Source organism: Protopterus annectens, chromosome 6.part1 (assembly GCF_019279795.1).
Source record: "Protopterus annectens isolate FY-2018-M chromosome 6.part1, PAN1.0, whole genome shotgun sequence".
NCBI classification, from domain to species: Eukaryota; Metazoa; Chordata; order Ceratodontiformes; family Protopteridae; genus Protopterus; species Protopterus annectens.
In genome coordinates, this window is record NC_056738.1 from 303,131,190 (window position 1) to 303,143,660 (window position 12,471).

The window sequence follows — 12,471 nt, forward strand, 5'->3', positions numbered from 1 at the left end:
CCTAATGACTCTCTGGAATTTGATAAGGTTAATAAAATATCATCAGCAAAACGCATTATTTTAGATATGTACTGGTCATAGACTTCTATTCCTTTTATTCTTGGATTATTGGGTATTATTTCTGCAAGTATTTCTATAGCCAAAGCAAATAAAATAGGAGAAAAGGGGCATCCTTGTTTAGTACCTTTCATTATATGGATAGATTCTGAGGTGAAACGACCTAATTTAATGTAGGCTAAGCTATTAATATATATGTTAAATAAGATGAAGGGAGGAGAACATTCAAATAATGCTAAAGTTTTAAATAAATATTCCCAGTTGAGGGAATCGAAGGCTTTTTCTATGTCTAATCCAATTACAAGTGTTTATCTTCTTTATTCACATAATCTATAAGAGTAAATATCCTTTTATTATCATGTGTGTGCCTGTTATATAAAAATCCAGTTTGATCATTATTAATTGTCTTTGAAAGTGGGATTTTCATTCTGTTAGCTAGGATTGACATGAATATTTTATAATCATTATTCAGTAATGATATAGGTCTGCATGAGGTGCAAAGGTCTGATGGTTTATTATCTTTTAGAATTAGTGTTATGAGAGAATATTTCCATGAGGGTAGTATTTTTGACTTCTGACTGGACTTCTAGCAAAGTTTTATGAAAAAGGGAGATTACTGTTGAATGGAAGAGTGTACATTTCTGTAATTATACCATCTATCCCTGGAGCTTTTTTAGATTTACTTTCTTTTATCTTGCCAACAATTTCTTTGTAGGATATAGGTTTTTGTAGGTCTAGTATTAAGTTTTCGGGATTTTTTTTATATTGATAAGGTTTGTATCTAAGTTTATTTGGTTGGTATCTAAATCTTCTTTTTTGAAGTGTTTCGTATAATGGAACCAAAATGGTTCAAGGATGTCTCCTATATATGATACTTTGCCCCATTTCTTTTCATGATATATACTACTAATGTTATTTGCTTTAGATTGTATTTTAATTCTTGTAGATAAGTTATGTAGATATCCAGGGGAGGTGGCTAATGAGTTTATTTTTACTTTATCCAAGGCCAGACAAGTTTTGTGTGTTAGAATTTCATTATATTTTTATTTAATTCCTCTATTTCTTTTTTGACTTCTGGACAATTCTGATTTTTTTTAGATTTTGCTGTCAAGAGTCTGGTTTGCAAGTCTAATGATTCAGATTCCCACTCTCTGACTTTGTTTTTGTACCAGCTAAGGATCTTGCCAAATAAACATGCTTTTAATGAGTCCCAAACCATGACTCTACTTATTTCTGTTGTATTATTAATTTCAAGAAATAATTGTAGTTCTGACAACATCCAGAGTCTGAATTCTTTAATTTCCGTGATATATGATGGAATTCTAGTTGAGAGGATTAAAGGTTTAAACTCTATTTGGAGCTTCATTATCAGAGAGTCATGATCTGAGAAGGGGCATGGAACTATTGAGAAGTTGAGGATTTTTGTTTGTAAATCTTGAAGTATGAATAATTTGTCTATTATGGTTTGTGTTCCAAATCTATGGTCTTTATGGGAAAATAATAAGGATTTATCATCTTTTACTTTAAAAGTGTCTATTAAATGAAATTAATCAATCCATCTTTTTAAGGATTTTGAAATAGTTGCTATGCAAAAAGACTTCTTGGTGGTTTCAAAAGCTTATAAGATGCAATTAAAGTCTCCTCCCAGTATAAGACTTCCTATATAATTGTTGGAAATAAAATCTAGGTGTTTTTTAACCATTCCTGCTCCAATTCCTGGGAACCAATATAGATTAGCTAAGGTTCATATTTTGTTATTAAATTTAATTATAACAAATGCTAGTAGACCTTCTTTGTCTTCATATTTATAAATAACTTTTGGAGTGATTATGTTTTTCTTCCAGAGAACTGATACTCCTTTTGTCTTTGTTCTATAGGAGGATTGAGCTAAGACTGTATAGTCCTTAGAGTTCCAAATAAAGCTATCATTAGTCATAAAATGCATTGGAGAAATACTACTTGTGCCTTATTTAGATTTAAATATTTTAGTAAGTTTGATCTTTTATTTGCATTATTTAAGCCGTTAGTATTTAATGATAAGAATGTTAAATCTATTTCAAGTTACTGTTGGAAGAAACTTTTTGCTTCTTTTTTTTATTTTGATTATAGTAGTTATACCATATTTTCTGATAACATTGAATTTTATTTTTATGTGTGTAAACTCGGGAGTGTAATTTAATGTTCTTTCTTCTTTAAATACAAGTAGGGTAACATTCTGGTTAGGCTTTAAAAAAGTGCTTCTATAAAACATTAATTCTAAAGTATCAAATACAAGTAAATATGAATTTCCCATTAAACATGGAATGAAAGTCATTCCTAATCCAATAGATAAAGATAGATCTGTTGGAGTATCACTCATACCTTTAACCAACAATATCAGTTGAGCTCCATATGTTAAATTATTGTATGGAGAATTTTCTTAAAAGAGATATGAAATTCTATATTATTCTATTATTGTTCTATAGTGTTTTATATATCAGGATGGAATGTTAGTAGTGTAAACAATTATTAAGTTGACTTACAAAATATCCAGTATTTAGTTACCCTTAAGAGATCCCAAATATGTCAGATATGTCATTTTGGATAAATTAAATGCGACAGAGGAGCATACACTAAATAAGCCAACAACAAATAGATTATTACTAAAATAATTTGACTAAAAGGACTCTACAGGAGACAATGAGTGATTACCAATGAAATATGAATTTACTGTAGGTGTACTGTCTTCCTTTACTTTCCCAATCTTCAGCTCACCAACTTCAACTTACAGTTATGAAAATACATAGCTTATCAGTGGTATCCTGATTCTGAGTAGAGGTGCCCTACATTCTAGTGTGCAGTGATTTTACATATTTATAGATTTATAAAGCAGAGTCTAAGAATGAACTATGATCACCCTGAAAATTCACATCCTGTGTAGGGCACCTCCTGCTTCCAGAATGGGTAATCACATCAGGTCTAGAAAGAATGTCAAGGTACCTATATAGCAATCAAGACTTACCTTAGGTAAGCATTAATCAAATAGTATTTAGAGCATCTTAGAGAATTCTCGGGGCAGTTAGAATACTCTTAAGCCTCTCTTCCCTTGACCAAAAACAGAGATTTCCCTTCCCTTTCTTTCCTTTGTTTTAAATCAGTACTAATAAAAGAAATTCAGCAAACATAGGTAAACAGAAATAACATTCAGTAGTCCATCTTGTACATGACTCGCAATCCATTAAACAAGTCAGTGACTAACATCACTTTAGTAAACATTATAAAGACAAATTAGAAATAATTTCCTAGCTCTTTATATTTTCTGATAAAGCAAAAAGTTAACAATAAGCTATTTTAACTAAAAGCATAAAGCATTTCAATTTTTCCTTGCATGTATACATTTCTACTTATATTGTAGTGTCAATAGCTGTCTTTGAAATCTGTACAATACTTCACTTCTTCAAATCATTCCTTTTTCACTTCAGGTTTTGTTTTGTCAAAACGGCAACAAAATGTTTCAAATAAATAACTTGTCAGTTGCCAATTGAGTTAGTTTAGAATGTATGGTTAGTGCAAATATAGCATGTTGCAAAAATAATATGTATTTTGTTGTGTGCTTTAGAGCCTATCATATGCAAGTGACATATATAATGTAGCATATATAGAGCAGCTAGCTTATGGATTCAGGTTGTTAAAGTAAGTTATGCTTATTAATCAGGCAGTTTCATTTAAATTCACAAGTAGTTTGGGGACATTTCAGTTGAGTTTCCAGGAATGTGTAGTCTAATGTGAGTAAATGAGTCCACTTTTCCTCATAAACATATGTCACAATTCATTAAACACCAACATTTATTTTCATATATCAGTGACACTCATTTATCTATCTTCCTGTTTTTTTTCTGTCCATATACACACATACAAAACAAACACACATGTATGACTGCACGCACACACACACACACACACACACACACACACACACACACACACACACACACACACACCCACACATACCCACACACACACAGTTTATATTAAAGAGAGTAACCTTCGGACTTTATGGTGTGGCATTTTTCTTCAGGAATTGGGTGTCAGTGTGCTTTTGTTGTTTGGATTAGAGTTTTGGTTTGCACCCTTTCCTGGTTTCCTGTTCCTGTAATGTTACCTGTCCGCAGTCCATCACTGTCCAACAAAACTGTGACTTACATACATCTTCTTTACATACCTCTCCTGTTCTGATAATAAAATGTTTAACAACACTCTAACAGTTTATAAAAAAATGAGGTTGTGCAGTAGAGAATTTCTGCAAAGAAGAGTTGCTGTCCTGAAATACCTGTCAAATCACACACCAAAAGAATAACGTGAAAGGAGTAATAGTAGTTCAGTGTGGAATGCAGTCCATAGCTGCTAACCAAACATTCCTTACATCGGTAACAGGTAATGCTATGCATGTTGTTTCCCAGTGTACTGTCCAAAAACAGTCATGGTGCACATGGGTGTGAATGACTTGAGGTTTACCTCAACTTGAGGACATGTATATGGGCAGAGACATGACAGAGCTCTTGCAATATGTATCTGAGGCAGGTATGAACCTAGCCTTGAGCAGCATTATACTATCACCAAGAATGATGCCGCGATACAACCAAAAGATTACTGATTTCAACAATTGTCTTAATTTCTAGTATCATTCTAAGAGTCACAATATACATCATACTGGGAGGATATAGCTGACAGTTTTAACTGCTTTGCCAGGAATGGCATGCACATCTCCACCCAAGGCTTTTGTATACTGGCTAAATCCTTGTCCACCCTCATAGTGCCTTCTTCAGCCAACATCATTCTTCTAAAGCTCCAAATCTGAATAACACCAAGGTATTGCTGCTCGATGCTAAAAACCTTAACAAAAAAACTCCACTCCCTGCAAGCACACTTTACCCTAGAAAACATTGGTACATGCATCATCACGGGGTCCTGGTTCAGGACCAGTGAGAGCACTCCATCTTTGCAGGGTTTCAATGCCTACCACACATTCAAGTACAGTGCATTAGATGAAGGCTCTACATATTTAATAAAATCACTTCCAAACACCGCATGCAAGATAATGACCTAAGACTCCTCCACATCCAATGTATTATAAACAAAACTCCTTATCATATCATACCTAACTTTAGGACCACTTCTATGCCCCCTTAAGCCCATACTTCCTATCTAACCAATATAGAGTCCCTGTGCATAAAGCCAAACACCATTCTTCTAGGAGTTTCAACTATGCCTTCATTAACTGGGACACTTATACATTCTCAAACATGTATGCCAAGAAATTTATGAACTTCTGTAACATGGATTCTCTGGAAAAGAAAGTGCACACCACAACCAGGGGTCCTTACCAAGATGGTGCATTTCCTCCCCATAAGTATTAACTTCCTCACTGGTCAGACCAGACCACAAATCCATAACATTCACCTTAAGACTGAAGCTGGGAACATCTTCCACCACTTCAGTATTCAGAGATTATGCCAACGCTAATCTACTAAAGCTGAGTGATGACCTGGTTAAATTTGGAAGACTGTTCTATCTTGATGACCCCAAAACTTTTATGGAATCTTTTACCACCAAATTCTATGCACATGTAAAAGCCGCATAAGAACATCAGACCCCATTCCTGACATAAGTAAATATAATGCCAAATTTTAAAATAAATGCCTATGGTGGAACCCTACCATAAACAGTCTCTATAATTAAAGATAAAATCATTGCAAGCTTTAAAAAATGTAACTCTCAAGATAATAATAATAATAATAATAATAATAATAATAATAATAATAATAATAATAATGCTCAACATGATAAGGACTACCAGACCCTGATCAGATCAATAAAAGCAAGATGGATAAAAATAATTACTTAGGCGAAGAATGACCACAAAGCCTTCTTTAACTATGTTAGAAATCTAAAAACCAGTGCCAAGCACTGAGGTGAGCTAATAGTAAAGGACTTCACATACTCTGACCCAGAGGCCAATCTACTAGCAGACAAATTTAGTTCAAACTTCACCCTCCACCCTCCTCTTCTGTATTCCTGATCACATACCTGCATTTACATCTCTCCCTCAAATCTCTCAAGAACAAGTCTGCAATTGAAAAAGCCAAGAACACTATATTTATGAGGCCAGATAATATCCCAAGCTGCCTATTACTGAACCTGATACATGAATTGGCATACCCCCCCCTACAGAGAATTTGTTCCAGATGAATTGAGGATGGCAGAATATATTATCTTGCACAAAGGTGAGACATCAGTGAACCCAGGTAATTAGGGGCTATATCACATTGTCAAACTTGTATAAGTTCGAACGATGTAATATCAAACCCAAAAGTCCGAAACCACACAATAGCGAACACATAGAACAGCAATTTTTTTCCCAGGGAAAAAAAATCACTGTTCCCTAACAAAAAAACAAAACATAAACCTTAAACTAAAACTAAAGTGGGGGGCTTTGCCTCCACACTCCCCAACGTGTATAAGTTCGAACAATGTAATATCGAACCCAAAAGGCAAAACCGCACAATAACAAACACACACCCCCTACTTAAATATACAAACTCAAAGATCGCACTACAGTTGAAGAAATAGCAAACCCCAGAAAATGGCCCAGTGATTTTTTCCCTGGGAAAATAATCAATGTGCCGTGTCTTCGCTATTTTTGCGTTTTGGACTTTTGGGTTCGATATTACATCATTCGAACTTATACAAGTTCAAAGATGTGATATAGGCCTGGTAATTATAGTCCCATACACCTGATCAGCCTCATCTCTAAGGCTATGGAAGGATATTTATGGAATTAATAAATAAGTACATGGGTAACCTACAGACTTGACTGAGAATTGACAAAGACAGATCCTGCCTACTTAACCTTTTAGACTTCAATGAGAAGGTTACTGAAGCAATAGATGAGGGCAAATCAATATGCACTGCATGTCTAGACATCACAAAGGCATTCAACACCACCCCACACTCAGGAATCATAGATAAACACTCCTAGCTAAAAGTAATTCCCTATGTAACTTGTTGGATACCAAACTGGCTTGTAAACAGAACACAGGAAATTAGGGTGGGTGGCCCTACCTCTTTCAAAAGATCTGTCTCTAGCTGGGCTCACTTCTTAGGCCACTCCACTTTGGCTTTTACTTCTTGAAGATACAAGCAAAGGTTTATGGCTGACCAGGTTAGCAGATAACTGTAAACTTGTAATCTCCCAAGAGAACATTGAAATCCTCCAAGAGGTTTTCCCAAACAACTAGTTGGTGTCAAAACCATGGACTAAAACAACATGTCAAGACATGTATAATTGTATCTTTGGGCCAGCATGATTTTCCTTGTAACCCTCACATTAACAGCACATCCCTGAAAGTTGAGGCAATAGTCAGAGATTGGGGATCTGTTTTGATGAGGATCTGCCCTTTGATCACCACATATCCACTATTGTAAGGAAGTACTTTTTCATTGTATAGCTTATATCTAAAGGTATGGTGTACAAGTCCAGGGATGTAGCCATTGAACTGTACACGACTATCATCAAGCCAGTCGTTAAATATAATACCCAATTCGGTATCTACCCATCAAAAAACTGTCACTATTTGAGTGACCATAACAATTTCGCACTAAAAATATCAAGGCCCTAAATTACAAAAAAATATGCAGACTGTCGCAAAACCTTGTCTCACTTCTCATATATATTACTGAAAGATGAACTCTGCCTCACATCTAGGGACTCAACAGACCCTGTTTTGTCATGCTTAATACATGTTCTCAAGTTCAATGGCAGCATAAACACCCACTCAAGGGATGTCAGTCTCTTTTGTGACATAACTATCAGCATGCTGGAGGGTTAGGAATACTTCTATGAATCTGAGTTCCACTGTACATAAAGTGAAGTAATACTCATATTGTATTCAAATGTAACTGATGGACAGGGACAACAAGTAAATATCACAGCAATGGATGAGGCAACAAGTAAATGTCAAAACATATCCTAGTTCTGCCTACTTGTGGGTTATTCGTATGCAAAATATAAGGGCTAAGATCTACCATTGGTACATAAACACAGATCAATAATTTAGTAAGTAGCTATGAAGCCATAGGTATTTACGAAACACAGGTACTTACTAAGCACCTATGAACCCACAAACTTATGAACATTCCTGAGGAAGACATTTGCCAGAGCAGAAAATGGACATTACAGAAGATATGTCATGATATTTTTATCATACAACTTGCAGTTGTAGTTTAATTAAGATCTGCATATCTTTCATCTGCTAAAGTTGTTGGCATCTCATTTGCACAGATTAAGAACAAAAAAGCCAAAGCTATGATGTTAAACAGTTACTTTTCACTGAAATTTCTGCTGAAGTTGTAGCAAGGAAATTTTTTTTTACTACTAGCACATTGCAAAGTTCCTAAATAGTGCATATAATTAAAAAATAATATATGTTTTTAAGGAAGATTTATTTGACTTATATTTAAAAATATTTATACTAATATATTTATATTTGAATTATGAGGTAAATGGGGTGATAGTACACACAGCCTCCATTCATGGAAGCAAGCTAAACAGAAAAAAGTTTAAAATGAAGAAGATTTAAACAATATAAATAGGACAATTGTCAGTGAGTTGCCTTTTGCCTTTGTGATGGTTAATTTAAAAGAAAACATGACTAAATAGTTATATTAACAATACAAGTTCTAATGTTCATCTAAAACTTAATTGAACTGCTTGTGAGAGTCTCACCATTCCACAATATAAAATTTATGGCAAATTATGTTAATTGCTAACAGTTGCAATTTGTATATCATGAGCTTTGCTTATTTTAATGCAAGCATCTGAAAATAAAACATACCTTGGGGAAAAAATCACTACTGAATTTCAGGTCAATGGTGCATAACCAAGGTTGCAGTCAATGGTTTTAATATTAATGATCATTGTTGTTTCCTAGGCTATTTGAAATATTTTATTTTGTTTCCTCAGATGTGAAAAGGCTACATCTAAAGTCCCATACCAAGACAATAGCTTTTATTCTGGACATTTTAATGGGGGGAGAATCATGAATGACATACATAAACCACACCTCTGACACTGCAGACAATATTATTTAACCAACAGAAGTATGATCAAAATGTGATACACAGACAAAATGTGATATACAGACCAGACAAAATGTGATATACAGACCAGACAAAATGTGCTATGCAGACCAAATAAGGAGCTACCCATAGTTAATATGTAGATTACAGCATATTTACCAAAGATGAATAAAGGATAGACAAAATATGACCTAGACATTCTTTGGGGTAATAACCAAAATTACCAGTGCTAGGAGAACAAGTGAAAGAATTTCATATCTGTAGTGTCACTCAAAGAATGTCTAGGTCATATTTTGGCTATCTTACATCTACATAAATATGTTACAGAGAATGGATGACCACCAGAGCAAAAATTAAAGAAATAAGCTATTAAAGAAATAAGCTGTGTCCAGGGCTTGAGTTTCAAAGCTGACAAAAATAATAATTCCCAGTGAAGTGAGAATACAAATGCTTGAAAAGATACATAAATCAGATCAAATTAGTTAAATTGTATGAGCTATAATCTTTTCACTAGGAATGTCAACTCAAACAGTACAAACAGTGCAGAGTTATGACATCTGCAATGCATAATATTACAACAATCCAAAGGAAGATATGTGGAACAGAGTGGGTAGTGATTTGATGCACTTCAAAGAAACAATGCATCTGATTCATATGGAGTATTTACTCTAAGATCTCTGAAATAATCAAACTGACAGACAGAATAAGTGTATGAGTGATTAGTACATTAAAAGCTATAGTCTTAGGATAAGGTATAGCTGTGGTTTTCACATCTGACAATGGTCCACTGTACTCAAATCAGGTATTCAGAAGATTTGTGCATGAATGGAAATTCAGGAATATAATGTCCTATCCACGCTATCTTCAGCCCAGTGGACAAGTGGAGACAACCATCAAATCATTAAAAAAATATCATGAGAAAGAGCTATTACAAAATTTATGAGAACTGTCATCTTGCAGTTTTGGTATATGGAATACTCCACTGCAAAGACTTCATCTTTATCCAGCTCAACTGTTGAGAATCAGACAAGGTTGAAAAACAAATTACCTACTTCAACTATCTAGACAATACCCAGAAATTAACATAAAGTAAAGTAAATACTAAAAAGAAATATGGAGAGACAAACATACTACAACAGAAACTGTAGAGGAGAACCAAAGTTACAGACTGTAGACAAGGTAAGAATTCAGAAGCCATGTGACTGTTTACAACGTGAAGCGGATTTTGTTTGTAAAGGTGCTGAGCCAAGATTCTATTTAGTCCTTCGGTTAAGACAGCAAGCTGTTTAGAAGAAATCACGGACTGAACAACATGAGTACATTAAAACTAAAGTCGCAGGAATAACAACATCCACAAGCGATACAACTAGCCCTTCTGCACAAAAAATGAAGACTGTGAAAACTGTGATTGTCAAGAGACACGTGGTGAAACCCTTGACGTTCTGTGCCGCAATAAGTCTGCAGTGAACAAGAACTGTCTGAAAAGCAACAAAAGATGTGCAGTATAGAAAATATCTCCAGATATGAAAACCTGAAGAAATCAGACAGAAACATGGACTGTTAGAGAGTCTGAATGATTCTAACTGCTGAACATTTTCAGTGATTGAAATGTATTTTTGAATATGTACAAAAGTTTCATAGTCGATGAAAACAGACCACAACACACTTACGATAGTATCAGAATTAATGTGATCAGTGTAATGTAATGCATCCTATCTCACAGATTTATTTTTACCTTTAAAAAGAGCGATTTCCCATATATTGGTATATAGGTTTAAGGCTAGCGAGCTGGCTACAATGACTGTATCCTGCAGTTATTATAAATTCCAGAGAAATCTGTTTGAATATATACTTTAAGAAGGTTAGTTAACAATTTTTCACTGTGTGTTAGTTATTAAGCCTCCTGATAGAGACAGTTTTTCAATGTTACTCTTATTCACTAAAAAAGTTAATAAAAGAACAGGTTCGGCATCACCATGCATTTTCTGAACAATGACAGTTATGAAACTTTAATGTCTGTCATTATTTACTTGTCTATAATCATCGGCAATTTATCTGAAAATTGGGAACAGGCAAACATATGAGGCAAAACCAGGGACAGTTATAAGATATGATCCCCTGCGTGCTTTTCAACATCTTTGCTTAAAAATTCTGGGCATAGCCAAAGATAACAGTGGGACAAAGGCCCACAGTCAAGGACAATTTTTTTTGAATATTACTGTAATTCACTTAAAAATGAATAGAACAAGTTTGTGACAACATGCATTTTTAAACAATAGGCAGAATGAACAGTAAAGTCTGTTGTCTGTAATCTTCAGTGATTTACCAGAAAATCGAAAATGTTATGAGTAACAGAGCGAAAAATATGAAGCAAGATTAGGGACTTTCTGACTGCAAAACCAGGGACAGTTGAGATTTATGGTTGTCAAACAGTTACGTGAATTTTTTTTACCATTTTTGGTGATCACAGTTGATCTGTTTGGGGAAGAGATGAAACATTGCTCTAAAATGTATCTCAAAGAAATACTTGTCATGCTGAATGTTTTCATTTCCATGTTCCACACTGTTCCATACTAGGTTTGTCATACTTTCACTGTTGGAATTTTTAGCATATTACCTCATCAAAATAATTGTTTAATAAGTATGAGGAGACTCGTGTTAACCATACCATGAACTTCCTAGTTGAAGTCATCAGTAAGTGTTCCTGTATTACACATTTTGTCAATTTGTTTCACTTTATGTGAGAGGTAGTATTTCACATTTTGGTGATGAAAGATTGAAAGTTATAGGAAGCTGATGAAAGAAAATAGCAGACTGAGGCTAATCACATCGAAATGATCATTGCTGTGGCTTGCTGGGGGTGCAGAAAGAGCATAGTACCTGAAAGCTCCAAGATGAAGTTCATTACTATGACGTAATGTTCTTCTAGCAGAAAGCCAGATAGGTCTGAGGGCATGGGTAATAATACAGACTGCCAGCAGCACAATAGGTTCATAGGTTCATAGGTTGGTACTAGGCTATCTGCCCAAAGGCATTTATAAACCTAGCCAGAATGTGTTGACTTTCGCCGCCCCCTTAGATTAGTTCCCTGTGCCTCTGTCCAGCAGAGCCACTGAAGTGATCCCGGGGTAAACTTTCCGTTTCCCATCCACTTGTCAAGGTTTCTTTTGAAGTGCGTTAGCGAGGAGCTCTGCCTAATGTAGATTGGGATCTTGTTCCAAAGAATGGGAAGTCTCTGGGACAGGAATCGATCCCTCCAGCATGTCCTATTTATTGTTGTGGTGAGGTTTAGATCCC